The 17,266-nt window shown below is 38.3% G+C and overlaps 1 protein-coding gene across 1 annotated transcript in view; it reads left to right on the forward strand.

Moving 5' to 3' along the window:
- The window catches only part of LOC126774005 (uncharacterized), a 111,832-nt gene that overhangs the window by 70,130 nt on the left and 24,436 nt on the right, over nt 1-17,266 (forward strand). The window contains exon 2 of the transcript XR_007669782.1: nt 7,658-7,691. The gene's annotated coding sequence lies outside the window, so the exon portion shown is untranslated. The remainder of the gene's footprint in view (nt 1-7,657; nt 7,692-17,266) is intronic.

The raw sequence follows: 17,266 nt of genomic DNA on the forward strand, positions 1-17,266 counted from the left end.
TACAGACGGGAAAAAGCTTTCTGCACTAGCCGCCTTCGCCTTGCCGGCCCGCAAGATGCCTCTTCACGCCTCGTTTGAAGGAACCCGGGTTGTAAGAGGAGGGGAACACGTGAGCTGGTAAGGAATTCCATTTTTCGGAAGTGCGACAAAGAAAGGAGTTGCCAAATTTCTTTGTTCGCGATGGAATTGATGTCACAGTTAGGCGGTGACATCGAGAACCAGCTCGCGTGGACTTAAGAAGGAAGGGGGAAGCAGGAATTAGAGAGAATAATTCCTCAGAGCACTCGCCGTGATACAGTCGATAGAAAGCGCTCAGTGCTGCTATCTCACGATGCAATTGTAAAGGTTCAAGGGTGTTTGTGACCTTTACGTCGCCAATAATGCGTACGGCACGTCGCTGCAACCGGTCCAAGGCCTCAAGTAGGTACTTAGCGGAGCCATCCCAAAGGTACCGTGTACGTACCTGTGTTTTGTACAGCAGGCACAGTTGTTGTGGCGTGAAAAAGCGCCGCACCTTGTTCAGAACTCCGAGTTTCCGTGAAGCTGTTTTTATAACAGCCTCGATGTAATCCCTTGGACTAAGGTCGCAGCGAACGTCAATCCCCAGCATGGCGATTTTGCTTTGCATCACCAGCGGAGTACCACAGAGGGAGGGAAGAGGGGAAAATGTTGACTTTTTCGCCGTGAGAGCGCATACCTGTGTTTTCTTGGCATTAAACTCAACAAGATGATCAGAGCCCCATTTTGCGATGAGCTCTAACGTCCTATCGAGTTCAATGACAAGATCCTTCCGCCTCTCCTCAATTTCCGCCCGCCCAGCCACTGCGCGTCCGTGGTATCCACCATGCACTGTACTATCGTCTGCATAGTAATGTATGTTCCCAAGAGAGAGCATATCATTGATATGCAAAAGAAAGAGTGTGGGAGATAGCACAGATCCCTGGGGGACCCCAGCATTCACTACATAGAATTGTGAAGCGCAACCATCAACTAAAACACGAAGGCTACGCTTGTGTAGGAAGCTGGCAATCCAGGTTCATAGCTGAGCAGGCAGACCATATGCCGGCAGCTTGGAGAGAAAGCTTCTGTGTCAGATCCTGTCGAAAGCCTTGGAGATATCGAGGCTGACAGTCAACAATTCTCCATGCTTGTCGATAGCTTCACCCCAGAGGTGTGTTACGTACGCTAGAAGATCACCTGTGGACCGTTTTGGTCGAAACCCGTACTGACGATCATTAATTAAACAGTGATCTTCTAGGTAATGGATCAGTTGGTTGTTTAAAATCCGTTCCATCACCTTACAAAGTACTGAGGTGATAGCTATTGGCCGATAATTTGCCGGGTCAGACTGATCCCCTTTTTTGGGAACCGCTTGCACATTAGCTCTTCAACAACTAGCTTTCTTCTTCCAAGCCTCCGGCACACATCCCGAAGAGAGAGAAAGTTGGAACAGGCGCGTTAACACAGGAGACAGCTCCGCTGCGCACTTCTTCAGCACTATGGCTGGTATTCCATCGGGACCGCTAGCTTTCCGTACATCAAGTGATTGCAGCTCCGCACGCACATCACGTTGCCTGATTTTAATGTCAGGCATCGTATGGCCACATGAAGGTATTGTAGGTGGCAGCGCACTACAATCATCGATGACGGAATTGTCGGCAAAGAGTTTAGCCAGGAGATCAGCTTGCTCTTGCGGACTGTGAGCTAGCGATCCGTCCGGATTTCTGAGCGGTGGCAGCAAAGGTTGGCAGAAATTGTTTTGCACAGACTTGGTCAGACGCCAGAAGCTACGGGAGCCCCTAGGATGCGAAACAAGGTCATGACCAATCTGTACAATGCGCTGTGCATCCGCTCTCGTGTATGCCTTTCTACAGGACTTGGAATTTTTATTATAGTTTGCTTTCAGTGAGTCAATGTTAGATGCCCCGCTAATGCAGCCGTTGATCCACTTGCGATATGCCACCTGCTTAGATGATACAGCATCGGCACATTCACAAGTGAACCAACGGTTACGCGTACTCCTACTGACGAGATCTGAGCTAGGAATGTAGTATTCCATTCCCAACATGATCTCGTCAGCAACAGCAGCGGCACTAGCTGTCGGGTCATTCCCACTGAAGCAACGTTCCTTCCAAGGGACCGACGCATAGTAATCGCGCATACCGTCCCGATCCACCGACTTATAGTGCCAAACGCGACGTTTGCATACCGCTAGTGGCGGCAGCTTGGCCTGTGGCACTCTGGTAGATATAAGGCTGTGATCCGAAGAGCCAAGAGGAGCCTGAACCACAACCTGATATTCCACCGGGTGAGAAGTCAGCAGAAGGTCCAGTAGAGAAGGTGCTTGCCCATCAATGTCTGGGATCCTGGTGGGCTGATCAACCAGTTGGGTCAAGTCATGTATGAGAGCAAAAGCATGAGCATTCCTTCCAGCATGGTCAGTTTTGAGGGATTTCAACCATGATTCGTGGTGAGCATTAAAATCCCCTAAAAACACCAATTCCGCGTTAGGAAATTGCTCTTGCGCAGCATCTGCCACCCGACTAAGATGGTCAAATAATCAGCTTGTCTCCAAGTCACCATTGTGGGATCTGTAGAGGCACACGTAGACTCGACTCTGACGAACCAGGTCCACACGTACCACCAACATGGAGAAGGAGGGGTCCTCCAAGCAGCGCAGTCGGTGACAGCAAACATCCGTCCTGACGAACAAGCATACTCCGGCTTTCGCTTTGAAGGATTCTTCAAGCGTGTAGCCGGGATAATTAAGGTAGCTGGTATCGGCAGGACTGAGTATTTGCGTCTCCGTGAGAAACAACAACAATTCTTTTCTGAATTATTTCTATGTTACTTAGAAAATGTATAGATATAGATTTTGGAATTTTATTTGATTTAAAAACTAGACTCAAACTAAAATTTTAAGATGAAGTTAGAAATTGACAATTTAAAAGCAAAAAGTTGTGTCAGGAATAAACCTTTTTGAATATAAAAGGGTCTCTTATCAAGTGGCTTAAATGAAAAAAAGAGCCTTTATCTAGTGCCGACGCTATTGTAATCCATTGGTCTGATAGCTTGTATCGTGAGCTGAGGCTTTAAGCTGCCCACCACAATCGATTATATTATTATATTTTAATCTGTGGTCAACCTCAACGTTGATGGAAGAATTATGACATCAAAACTGACTGTCTTAGTCAGTCATGTTTATACATTTTAAGCTATTTACTGTTAGCAGATAATTTTTTACGTCTTGAAAAGAAATAAAAGCTATGTTCTACTTAATTTTGTTACAACTGTAGCAGACTAAATTGTATGTTTTCATTTTTATTTAATTTTTTAAAAACGGTGACATCATAATATACCCAATAATTAAATTAAAAAAAAAACCATACGAATAATATGAAATATAATAACAGTAAAAGGTATTAATAGTGATGCTTAAAAATATATATAAATATAAATTTATCCTTTGGTAACATTATGTGACAAAACATAAGTAAGCAGTTATAGTAAAAATTCTCGCCTGTAATAATAAAAAAAAATGATGTCATAATTTAGCACGAATATACTTCTCCCAGCATCCTGCTTAATACTAAACATCGACTAACACCACTTGAAGTCATGACATTTCGAATATGAACTTCGACTAATTTATAGTAGTCTACGCGTAGAAGTGCTGTTCGAAAACCCCTGTAACACCTCCGTTGAATCGATATGAAATACCTGATTCGTATCACATGCTTCATTATTCATCTGCTTCCTACTTCACAGACGACAGGCCATTAGCATTTTAAATTGCTTAATGAATTTACTACAACTTGAAGAGGTTCAAACTTGAACACGCGATAAACTTTAAGAAATACCATTAAACAAGTTTAATTTAAGAAACGCTTAAAGCAGGTAATCTTTGTAAACATACTATTAATACATAGAAAATAATTTATATTTATAATCGATTGAATTATTAAATAGTTGGTTGGTGTTAAGTGGTCACCTCCGCTTATAAATGTCAATAAGCCACAAAATATAAGATCACACTTACTGGCTCTTATATATATATATATATATATATATATATATATATATATATATATATATATTGTTGTGTAGTAAAAGATTGAATATAGAATTAAATAATTAAAATATAATGTTACTATCGATTCCGTGCATGTATGAAACAAAATTGTAATGCTATATAATAATATGTTAACGTCATGATACACAAACTTACTTTATACTCATACTTTATTGTACCACCACAAAGAGAAAAAAAAAAACAAAACATGGATACAGCCTGAATAAAAGTAGCATATAATTTTGGCGATGTATAAAAACCATTTCATGACACATATTTATATGTATATATATGTGTCATGAAATGGTTTGCTTCGCAGTAAAATTAAAATTATATAGTATTCACCAAAAAAAATTACTAAGGCGAATCTGCGAGTTCATTATGAAGCCCTTGTTTCGATTTTTTTAAATAAATGTGCTTTCATCCATATTTCTTAGCTTAAAGTAATAAAAATGTAAATGTAATAAAAATAATTATGCCAACTTTCAACTTCATAAAGCGAATGATAATAAACTAATTATGCAATTTTTAATAGCATTTTAGATAAAAATTGTAACAATAAGTCCATGTTTTTAGAAATTAGAACAGTATCGTGGTTTTCGGGGTATGGTAAATAGACATAGAACACATACTTGGCAACAAATTTACATAGATTTAAACAAACCTGTGATAATCTACGGTTCACACTTTTGTTCGATCTATTATTTGGTTTTATAAAAGTGTATGTAAATGAATAAATATATCTTGCATAAATATGAAATCAAAGCAAATAACACTTGTATAAGAAAGTACTCTCTAAAATATATTGAAGTGTCGGAAGCTACTTTCTAATTTATACAATAATAATACGTGTAATAGACGAATTCGTTATTTTAAATGTACAGTACAGTAACAGCCTGTTAATGACCCACTGCTGGGCTAAGGCCTCCTCTCCCTTTTGAAGAGAAGGTTTGGAGCTTATTCCAGCACGCTGCTTTAATACGGGTTGGTAGAATACACATGTGGCAGAATTTAAATGAAATTAGACACATGCAGGTTTCCTCACTATGTTTTCCTTCACCGTCAAGTACGAGATGAATTATAAACACAAATTAAGCATATGAAAATTCAGTGGTGCTTGCCCAGGTTTGAACCCTCGATCATCGGTTAAGATTCGTGCGTTCTAACCACTAGGCCACCTCGGCTATTTATTTTAATTGAATTCTAAAGAAATATTATAATGACGTTTTTTTAGTTGTAAATTTATCATCAATAATAATTCTTAGAATAAACATTTATTTGAAATTATTCAAGATACAGTGGCTAGTAAAGTATGTAAATATCTAATCGAAATATACGGCTTAAAAATTGTTTTTACAATCATCTCATGCTCGGCGGTGAAGAAAAAAATATATTCTGCAATATGTATTCATCAACCCATATTGAAGCAGCGTGATTGAATTAGCTCCAAACGTGTTCAACAAAAGAAGAGTAGGCTCAGCCCTTACTCACTATTACTTGTACTTTTACCTCTGTAAAACTTAGTTCATAATGAAGGTTGTATGTTAAAATCTGAACAGGCATAGCTTCTTTTTCATTTCAAAACCGAATTCCCTTTAACTGTGAAAATGTTCAGCTGTTTGGACATTTACATGTTGTTAATGACGTAACAAATGAACAATAAATTTAAGCATGTTTTCCTTGGTCGTGAAATAAATCAATCAACATGTGTACTGAGATCTGTTTATTGAAATTTTGATTTATAAATAAAACATTTGGCAAATTATCTTTATAACAATAAAACTATTAATTTTTATTAAAATTAAATGTAAAAATATTGTAACTAAATAAACGTAACTTGTTCAATTATCAAAAGCCTTCTACATATTGTAAGTCAACAATAAATAAGAGTTATGTTTTCAATATATTCAAAGAGAACATTAAACTATGAAAAGAAAAACTACGGTAACAGTTTCTTAATATCTAAATGCCTAATCCTCTTTTAAAAAGAATACATTTTGTATAGCTGAGTTTTATCAAATATAAACCGATTTGGTCACGATGTATCCCTTTACCAAAACGATACATTTATAGATGCAAATTAAGCTTAAATAAAAACTCATTTGTACTTGTAGTGCCTACTTATAAACGTTAATCAGCAGGTGTCTGGTTAAACATTGAACTGTCTCTTTCTGTCATCACTGATTTGATATTTGAAAGAAGGAGATACAGAATTGTTTCATTATCATCCTCAAAACTGCATTTGTCAATAAAGCCACAATATAGTATTGAAAATCATATATAAGAAAAACAATATGTATCCTGATTGTGATAAATGATAAAAAACTGTAGTAGCACTTCGTTTGTCGGACATTTTGTATGGATCTTTTTATATTAAAGAAACCAGTATGATTAAAATGTCATGACATTTCAACTGAGGAATGGAAATGCCGTTATTATGTAAAATTCATTATGGGTTACGTTAGATGTTTCCCTTTTTTATATGCGTCCAGTGTTGTCTATATATAAATATATACTCGTACGTCTCGAGTATATATTTATATACTTTATCTCATACTTTTAAATTTTATAAAACATTCAATGTTTTGTAACTGTACTAGTGGTAGAGCTTTGTGTAAGGTAGGTACCACCTACTCATCAGATATTCTACTATCAACAGCAGTACTTATTATTGTTGTGTTCCGGTTTGAAGGGTGAGTGAGCCAGTGTATTTATAGGCACAAGGCCCATAACATCTTAGTTCCCAAGGTCACCAACCTTGCGCATTGGTGATGTAAGCGACAGTTAACATTTCTTACAATGCCAATGTCTATGGGCGTCGGTGAACAATTACCAACATGTGGCCCATATGCTAGTCCGCCTTCCTATTCTATAAAAAAAACCTTGAATTTCTAACAATTCGACTATTTTTCGATAAATAATAAAAATAAATATTCACAGTCAATATTTGAATATTTCTTTGAATACATACATACATACGGTACATTGAATATATATATATATATATATATATATATATATATATATATATATATATATATATATATATATATATATATATATTAAGTACAGTAACCAACTAATCGTTCGCATAACTTTCATTTAGATATTATTAAAACGTAATTTAAGTTAACGTATCCAACTAATATTATATATAAGATTTTTTTAAGTTTTCAAAATTATTTCAAATCAATGCAAATCACAACAACACACAAAACAAACACATTTAAACATTGTAGCTTTAACTACTAATATTATACGACCGTATAGCAGCAGCATCTATTCATAATAAAGAACATACAGTGCTATCTCTATTACAGTAATATTACAAACAGCGCTGCAGGAAATTGCTTATAAAGACCCCAACAATCGTGTGTTCGCAGCAGGTGATGACCACTTCGATTCGTTTGACACAAACCTGTCTTAACGGTCACTTCAATTGAGACGGTTACACTCCTCTATTAAGAAATATATGACATTTATTGTGAGTCAATATGGGCATGTGGGTGCGTTCTATTATCCGTCCTATTATCAATTGCTGTGACCGCTGGTCAAGTTACTATTAACGATTTCTCCTTGTTCCAGTTGACACCATTCTACGGATTAAACATGTCATAAGGTAAGTTGAATTTATTTACTTCCTAATAAAGCTAAGTGTTTTGTATTGTGTCATTACATTAATTGCTTCTTTTAGATGTTTTATTTATAATATTTTAATTGATTATGTTTAACATCGAACATTTTAAATAGTATTTTGAATTTATATTTAAAATACTGATAAATAATTACGTGGATGATAAAAACTTAATGAGTTTAATTACTAACTCGTACATATTATGTTTTATTGGTGGAAAAATATAACTACCGAGTTTCTTACCTATACTGAGTAGTAGCTACTTTTTAAGTGGGTTTTTGAAAAATGACGTTTGAAAGTATAAGAGCCTAAAGAAAATTAATTTTATTATAAATTACATAAACATTATTTTAAAGTAAATATTATAATGGATTGCTAGCATTATTTTCTAATTATGTATTTCATAAAATATTTTTAGAACGCAATCCTCATAATATTGTACCGGGTACATTTCTCCTTTATTATTTTCTAGAATACACGAGATTACTAAGCTTAGAATTAAAACTTGTATAGAACGATATCTTCACTCCCATATAAATTCATGGTATGAAACGAGTACGGAATACTCGGTACAGTCGGAAGTGGTTAGTCTAGTCTAGGCTGTCGGATCTTGTCCGATTTATACGTTTACTGGGAAACAAGGAAGGCAGTTCGCCTGAGGCGTATGTCAACCGCTCCGTTGCAGATTATGCTCTAATCCGCTTTCACTACTAAGCCGCTTTCATAGCTTTGTGTTTAGACTATGCTCGATGCCCGTCAAGTGTGCCCCAAATCTGTTATAGTGTTAAATATTGGATACAGCTAATGCGCAATTTTATCCACGTCACGTGCACGTATTGTTTTCATAATTGCTGTTTTTTTTAAATTTGAATACAAAAACATAAATTTCACGCTTGTCACATTAATAATCTAAATTTAAAGCGCGTAAAACTACAAAGCGCAGATTCCTGTATGGTAATATTATATACTAAAACCTTTTCCGAAACCAGCTGCATCTTCCTCTAAAAGTTTTATAATATTACACTGGCCTCCAAAAAAATCGACCCACCTACATTTTTTGTAAAAAAGCTATCGTATGGTTTTAAACTACCACATATTTATATTTTTAAGATTGATAATGAAAAAATGCAATTGTAGGATTGTACAAAAACAGAAATAGTGCGCAAAAAATAGGTTTTTAGGTAAATATGTGACAAAACACGAAAACACAAAATTTTACGCAATTTTATTTTTTTGTGTACAAAACGATTATGCCGTTTGTTTTTAAATTTGGGTGCCTAAATCTTACTTTAATAGGGAGTGTTTCCTCCTCTTGACCTAATCACTGCCTGCATACGCCTATTAAGTGACCTGATTAGCTTTTTAATGTCTTCCTGTGGGGTCCGTTGCCATTCTTCAGTTAGGGCAGCTTCCAGTTGATTCAGGGTTTCTGGAATTAGATTTCGTGCTCGAACCGTAAGTTTTAGCTGGTCCCAGAGGTGCTCTATCGGGTTTAAGTCCGGACTATTGGCTGGCCACTGCATAACTGGAATTTCGACTTCCCTGAGATAGTCTTTAACAATTCTAGCGACGTGAGGTCGTGCGTTGTCGTGCATAAGTTGGAAATTATCCCCAATATATCCAGCTTAAGGCATCACATGAGGCTCCAGAATGTCCGTTATGTAAGTTTCAGCATTAACAGCACGATTACGGAAAAAAACCAGCTCTGTGCGTCCCGTCAAAGAAATACCTCCCCAAAACATTGTAGAGCCTCCACCAAATCGGACTGTTTCTCGAATGCAACACTGAGAGTAGCGTTCTCCTGGCCTTCGCATGACGTTACGTCGTCCATCAGAGCCTACTAGACATTCGGCTTTCATCACTGAACAATACTGTCTCCCATTGGTCCAGTGTCCAATCGACGTGCTGCCTAGCAAATTGTAGTCTTGCTTGTCGATGGGATGCTGTGAGTTTTGGTCCTGTTACTGGCTTGTGAGGGGTTAAGTTTTGCTCTCGAAGTCTTCTTCTTACAGTATTTTCACTCACAGACACTCCACGACTTTCTCGGAGTCTACCTTGAACGTCAACAGCCGAAAGATGTCGGTTTCTTAAAGACGTCAAACCAATAAAACGGTCATCGGTCGGGTTCGTGACACGCCCCCTGCCAGATCCTGGTCTCCGGCGATACTCCCCAGTCTCCAAGTAGAGTTTGTACACTCTTCGCACCGCTGAACGACTTAATTTAAGTGTTCTAGCCACATTTCGCTGACTTAACCCCTCATGAATAAGAGCTACGACTTGAGCAGCTTTTGCTTCAGTAGTATCCATTTTTTATGTTTAAACTTATTAAAATTATTGTTTCAACAAAGTTTCATACACTTAATCAATAATAAACATCGAACCGAGATGACTCCGCGTTAAGAACTGGAAATAAACTAACCATGCACTTTGTGCACAAAGTAACGTTTTCTTATCAATACTTTAAAAATATTCCAAATATCCTCAATAACACTTACAACTCCTCCAAATCAATATCAAGTGGGTAATAAAATGTTAAATGTATGTCCCATAAGTAAAACAATCCACCTAGGTCGTCGCATAGTTAAGATAACAACTTTGTAAGTAAAAAAATACGGGTGGGTCGATTTTTTTGGCGGCCAGTGTATATTGATTTAGTAGATTCCTCATTTAGGTATTACAAGAAAAAACGTTTCCTTCTTCATTAGTATAGATACATATGAGCGTTGTTTTGAAAAATAAAAATAAAATTGAAAAATAACGTTAAAATTACACAAGTCATTTTCGAACATTCATTGGAAAATATCCTTTTTAAATTTAGACAAAATTTAAAAACGTCATCGAACAAATTGACATGCCCTTAAAAATAACATCGCAACAAAACTAGAAGATAACTTAGATTAGATAAAAATGTCGCAAATGGCAATCGATGGCGAGCTAATGTGGGTTTAATGTGGCCTCGGAGCCACGGACGCGTGTCTCAACATCGCCAGTCGAGATTACTGAATAATCCTCTTTCTTTATACCTAAATCACTCCGTACTTCGACTTAAGGGTGTACACAGACAGAAAACTATCATTCTAGAGTATTATCATTATAGAGTAAGTGATCACTGGCACTGCAAAAAGTAAAACTACTCCTTACATCGTCATTACGCTGCCAACTACAGGATCTAAGATCCTTTTGTCTGTTCACTAGCTCACTTACCAAATAACTGTAACACAATTAAACAAAGTACTGATATTTGCCAATAGAATAGGAGCTTCCATATAGAAGCACGTTGTGTTGTCGTGACGTGAATTTTTTCATTGTTAATTCCTACGACACAATGTCACATCGTTACGCGATATCGTTCCGTGGAGTACCGGCTTAGAATAGTACTCCCCCAATCTCATCCCGTGGGTGTCGTAAGAGGCGACTGAGGGACGGGGAAAAGGGGGGATGGGCAGCAGCGTCCCCCCTCCCATAAACATCTTACCCCCTACTGCGCTCGCCAACACGCCTGCCCAGCGCGGCGAGTATGGGCAAACCCCTCCCTTAATGGCAGATGCGCCCAAAAAAAAGGCCCCCAGTTACCGGCAAGCCCGCTAGGCCCGACCAAGGTAGCGGTCGCGGTATCGGCAGGGCAGGGGGTGCTAAGAATCACCGGTTCACGGCTGGCTACCGTATAAAACGACTGAAAATGGCAACGTATAATGGACGCTCGATGAGGCTGGACCATCACCTCGCCGAATTAGAAGTAGAGTTAAGTCATATAAACTGGCATATACTGGGGTTATCTGAAGTCCGAAGACAGGGGGAGGACACGATAACTCTTGAGTCTGGTAACTTACTCTACTTCTGCGAAGGTGATAACCTCTCCCAGGGTGGTGTCGGTTTTCTTGTCAAAAAGGATCTCATTAGCAGCATTGTGGAAATCAGTAGTGTGTCGAATCGGGTAGCGTACCTTGTCCTAAAACTTTCCGACAGGTACTCCCTGAAGGTTGTACAGGTATATGCGCCAACTTCGACATACTCTGATGATGTGGTCGAAGCGATGTACGAGGACATCGCAAAGGCCCTCAACGACACCTCGAGGGCCCACTACAATGTTGTTATGGGAGACTTTAATGCTAAAGTGGGAGTACAAGATAGCGGTGAATCGAAAGTCGGACCTTACGGCTTGGGCTGCAGAAATCACAGGGGGCAAATGCTGGTAAACTTTCTCGAAGCGCAGGGGCTTTTTTTGATGAATTCTTTCTTTCAAAAGAAGCCTCAGAGGAGGTGGACCTGGCGAAGCCCCGATAACGTGACAAGGAACGAGATAGACTTTATCATTTCGAATAAAAGGCACATATTTAGAGATGTTTCAGTTATCAACAGGTTTAATACCGGAAGTGATCACCGCTTGGTTCGAGGCACTCTAAATATCAACTTAAAAGCCGAAAGATCGAGAATGATGAGGTCTACTCTCCGACCTACCATGCTCCAAGCTGCTCAAGGCTCCGAAAAGTTCCAAATGGAACTTCAAAATCAATTCACCGCGTTGGAAACCATAAGCAGCATTGATGAGAGAACCGACACGCTGGTCAAAATACTGCAAAACACATCCCGCAAGTGTTTTCCGCCACAGAGAAGAGACAACGCACCAAAACTCTCTGCTGAGACACTCGAGCTCATGAGAAAACGACGAGAACTACCATCGTTTTTGTCAGATAAGGCCTTAAACCGAACAATAAAAACGCTGACGCGACGCGATCTCCGACGCTCCAATACCCGTGCCATCAAGGCTGCGATTGAGCAAAATCGGGGATCGAAAGTGTTCGCTCGCAAGCTTGGGAGGCCGCGTCTGACAAAACTTAAAACTGAAAATGGTGGGGTCGTTACCTCTAGGCCTGAGATTATCGGAGAAGTAGAGAGGTTTTATGGGCAGTTGTTCTCTTCAAGATCGGATAAACCCGTGGGAATCAGTATTGATGACCAGCGCGCCCCTCTTATGCGCCATTACTCCGAGGAGCTCCCGGTCGTTGACCAAGGAGAGATTAGGGCGGCTCTAGAACAGCTTAAAAACAACAAAGCTCCGGGAGATGACGGAATCACAACAGAGTTGCTTAAGGCAGGCGGGACTCCGGTCCTGAAAGAGCTAGCAAGCCTCTTTAATTCCGTCATCCAACATGGCAAGACCCCGGAAACGTGGAGCGGGAGTGAGGTGGTACTGTTTTTCAAGAAAGGTGATAAAACCCTCTTGAAAAACTACAGACCAATCTCCCTCCTGAGTCACGTGTATAAGCTGTTCTCAAGAGTCGTCACGAACCGTCTCGCCAGACGACTTGACGAGTTCCAGCCCCCAGAGCAAGCCGGCTTTCGATCAGGCTACAGCACCGTGGACCACATCCATACTGTTCGGCAGATTGTGCAGAAGACCGAAGAGTACAATCAGCCGCTGTGTATGGCATTTGTGGACTACGAGAAAGCCTTCGACTCCATCGAAACCTGGGCAGTGCTCGACTCATTGCAGAGATGTCATATCGATTGGAGATATATCGAGGTACTGAGATGTCTGTACAACGCCGCTACAATGACTGTCCACATCCAGGACTGTAAGACGAAGGCGATCCAACTGTGCAGAGGGGTGAGACAGGGGGATGTAATATCCCCGAAACTGTTCACCAACGCGTTGGAAGACGTTTTCAAAACGCTGGATTGGACTAGGTATGGAGTCAATGTAAACGGCGAGTACATCTCACACCTTCGATTTGCCGACGATATCGTCATCATAGCAGAGTCGCTGGAACAACTCACCGAAATGCTGCGTAGCCTAGGCGAGTCTTCCCGGTGTGTCGGTCTCGGTATGAACTTGGACAAGACCAAGGTCATGTTCAATAGGCATGTCGTGCCGGGACCGATATACGTCGAGGGGAAACCTCTCGAAGTTGTTAGTGAATATACCTACCTAGGACAGATAATACAAGTCGGTAGGAACAACTTCGAGAAGGAAGCCGATCGAAGAATTCGCTTGGGATGGGCAGCATTTGGCAACCTTCGTCAAGTCCTCAAGTCGTCTATACCGCAATGTTTGAAGACGAAAGTCTTCAACCAATGCGTCTTACCTGCCATGACATTCGGTGCCGAAACGTGGACACTAACTGCGGGACTAGTCCACAAATTCAAAGTCGCTCAGCGTGCTATGGAGCGAGCTATGCTCGGAGTATCTTTGAAGGATAAGATCAGAAATGAGATTATCCGGAAAAGAACCGGAGTCACCGACATAGCTTGCAAAATTAGCAGGCTGAAGTGGCAGTGGGCTGGTCACGTATGTCGTAGGACCGATGGCCGTTGGAGCAGACGAGTCCTAGAGTGGAGACCGCGAATCGGCAAGCGCAGCGTAGGGCGCCCTCCAGCCAGGTGGACCGACGACCTTAAGAAGGTGGCGGGCACCAACTGGATGCGGAAGGCGGAGGACAGGGAGCTTTGGCGCACCTTGGGAGAGGCCTATGTTCAGCAGTGGACAACGATTGGCTGTTGATTGATTGATTGATACGCGATATCGCGACGTGCCACGTCACGACCTCATGGCGTGTTTATGTGTAATAAATAGTGTGGTGGTTTGTGTAGTTAACCGCAACAAGGCCGTATATATAATATCTAATATAGATATATCAGAATCGCATGATACCGTTTTTTACATTTGTCTATCAAATTCGTCGTGTTTTTTTGATTTTGTGATTCTCTGTTGATCTTACAATGAGAGCGAGTAATGAGACAATTTTTTTCCTATACAATGTGACACAGATTATTTCTATCTACACCTTGTAACTTTTAAACTTCGTCTGCAATTTTCCTAGAGCTGACAAAGCAATTTGCTGAATCTATTGTGATTTAAAACGCTTTAAATCGATCCAACTGACTTCTTGCTCTGTAACTAACTCAACTCAATTTCTTTAGAAACAGGCTAAATTACTGGAAAATCGAATGTTCCGTCAATTACTTTTTTTAAGTAATAAAATTGCAAACTCACTGTGACACTGAATTCTATTCTTAGCAAATTTTTTATAAAACGTTGGAAAACTATTATACATATAATAATATAACAAACGTAACGTATATCTGCTTCATACAGGCATGATTAATCTCTATATTTATATCTGATTACAATCTTGCCGCTCTTTTCTTAAAATAAATATTGAAAATAATTTATACTGTTTCTCAAGTCAATACATTGGACGTACGGCGGTAACGGTTTAGTGTTGCGGGAAGTCTCAGGAAGCCCGTCAACTCCGGCCTAAATCTGTTTTGATAAACCAAGCGTGAAGTCGACTCGGAAAATGTTAACTAGCATTTAATTTTGACTTCACTCGAATAATTCAGAAGCTAAGAAATCAACAGCAAACTTGACGGGTGTTTTTCATAATATTTAAACATAGAAAATATGCTATTTTTATAAAATGTCGACGAGGATTTTTTCTTTAACCGTCAACTTTGAGCATTGAAAGATTTATTATTTTTAATGAGTTGCGTAGTAGTTTCGCCTTGAGGCGATAATTTAAAATAATTTTTTTGCTTGTAATAAATGCGATTATTATAAATATGTTTATATTATTTAGAGAGCTAGTAGCTTTTTTTCAAAATTCGGAACGCTATCGAATTGAAAAACCATACCATTTGTCTCATCTGCTATCTATATATTTATTCCAACTCTTACATCAACATTCTCCCTTAAAGGATGTAATAATTGTTTTTGTGTGAAAATGTTTATTATTGTGTTAAGCCTGATTAAAATACGTTTTTCATTGAAACCGGCTCAGTAGCCGCGTTTGTATAAATAAATAAACGTACGGACATAAACCCAGCTGTAATAGGGGCGTAATTCTAAATAGTATTTACGTGGAATAACATCATCAATTAACTTTCGAAGAATTTAACTAGTGATTATTCTTGACTTAGTCTTTGTTTTGTTTTTTTACAAAACGAATTATGACGATATTAATCAATACTATTTAAGGATAAAAACTGTCGATTAAATATTCTTTTAATATTCGTATTAATTCGTAATAATCCAAATTCAAAATGAACGCTGCAAATGCATTGTATTAGATGCACAAAAACTTTATATAATATTTGTGTGTATTTGTTGTAACAGTAACAGCCTGTTAATGTCCCACTGCTGGGCTAAGGCCTCCTCTCCCTTTTGAGGCGAAGGTTTGGAGTTTATTCCAGTCGGTAGGAATGTGGCGGAATTTCAATGAAATTAGACAAATGCAGGTTTCCTTACGATTTTTTCCTTCACCGTCAAGCACGAGATGAATTATAAACACAAATTAAGCACATGAAAATTCAATGGTGCTTGCCCGGGTTTGAACGATCATCGGTTAGGATTCACCATCTCGGTTATTAGTATTTGTTAATTGACGTTTATCCGATTGATACTCTACCGTAAAACAGCAGTACTTAGTATTGTTGTGTTCCAGCTTGAAGGGTGAGTAAGCCAGTAACATTTCTGACAATGCCAATGTCTATGGGCGTTGTTGACCACTTACCATCAAGTGGCCCATATGCTCGTCCGCCTTTCCATTCTATAAAAAAAAAACTACAAATGTAATATTATAATAATAAATACATATAAAATGAGCGATACAAAATTATAGTTCATTTTATTTGTCACACAACATCAATCTTCATTAAAATAATTATCATATAAATTTTAAGCTAAACCCGTAAATAAAAAATACCCTTTAATTTCAATTCGCAATTTAGCTTAAAATGTTTGAATAAGTGCATTAAGAATAAGATCAGTCTAAGATATATAAATATTTATAACCATCGGACTTATAGCTTGATTCGATTATAATATTATGATGACATTTGTTTATATCTCATAAATTTTAAAATATCTAGAGCTGTATCTTAATTTTAATTATCTTCTTATCCCAGCTATATTGAGATAGATAGCTAGTAATTCATGCATTGTAGATAATTAGTATAAATAAGTAACTACTAAGTTTCTTGCCGGCTTTTATATATATATAGTCTAAGTGAGTGTACAATCAAATAAATAAATACATAGACGCAGTTATTTAAGTAGGACCGATTAAAATATGAAGTAATTAAAAAAGACACTGTGAAATGTGATTTAATAATTTTATGATTACTTACATTCGTTATGCAAATAAAAAGATAGACATACATGAAAAATGTGACATTTACTGGTTTAAATATGGCATAATATTTACTGCTTTTATACAAGCTTGTCTTTGTAGGTATCCTTAGCAGATATTCTGCTAAAGGGAGGTTTCTGTTTCGTTTTCGGTTATGAAGGGCAAGTCATATAAGTGGTTATCTCAACCAGCATAGTTACAAGAAAGGGAAATAGTAGTAATTTAGATAACATAGTTATAATTGTTTTATAATATTGATGTATTAGGGTGGTAGTTACCACTTGTACTGGCTTAATCAATGTGGTTCATTTGATTATCTGACAGATTTTTACAGATGTATAATAAAAAAAAAATCCTATACGCTTATATAAAACGCCAAGCGAGATCAGCTTCATTCACTCCACCCACTACGTCCTGAGCCGAGGTGCG

Source organism: Nymphalis io, chromosome 15 (assembly GCF_905147045.1).
Source record: "Nymphalis io chromosome 15, ilAglIoxx1.1, whole genome shotgun sequence".
NCBI lineage: Eukaryota > Metazoa > Arthropoda > Insecta > Lepidoptera > Nymphalidae > Nymphalis > Nymphalis io.